Consider the following 563-nt stretch of genomic DNA (forward strand, 5'->3'; position numbering starts at 1 on the left):
CTACATATCTTTGGTTATACGAGAATCAGGTCATGTGTAGTTCTAGATTTAGGAGTAAACAAGACTCCTAAAATTTGAAAGAACGGTACGGTATACGAATGAGAATGATATCGGCTTGAATGAATAAAATGAGAGTAGCGAGAAAGGCATGACAGAGAGATTTCCAGTTTAAGATCGAAGAATCCGATGAGAAGCGGAAAAATTAGTAGCTAAGGGTTAAATGAAAACACGGTAATATAAGTAGCAAAGAATTTGATAGAGCCTTTGTTGCAATAGATGTAAGCACGATAATCGTAGCCGAAATGGAGATTGATCTCGCCTGCATTTTCTCAGATGACTAGATAAAATGGTTAGCTTACAAAAAATATGAACCACCATGATAAAAATATAAGTGCTAGAAAATGAAGAGAGGAGATAAGAAGGCGTATCTGTTTTGAGAAGATAGTGCTCGTCTCCATGAATTCTGGCTTAACTTCTTGAAGAGTTATAGTCAACTTCCAGATATAAATGTCCTATTGTAAGGCGGACGAGCCTAAATGTCGTATTGTAAGGCGGACGAGCCT

The sequence above is a fragment of the Solanum tuberosum genome, unplaced genomic scaffold, assembly GCF_000226075.1.
Source record: "Solanum tuberosum cultivar DM 1-3 516 R44 unplaced genomic scaffold, SolTub_3.0 scf00209, whole genome shotgun sequence".
Taxonomy (NCBI): Eukaryota; Viridiplantae; Streptophyta; class Magnoliopsida; order Solanales; family Solanaceae; genus Solanum; species Solanum tuberosum.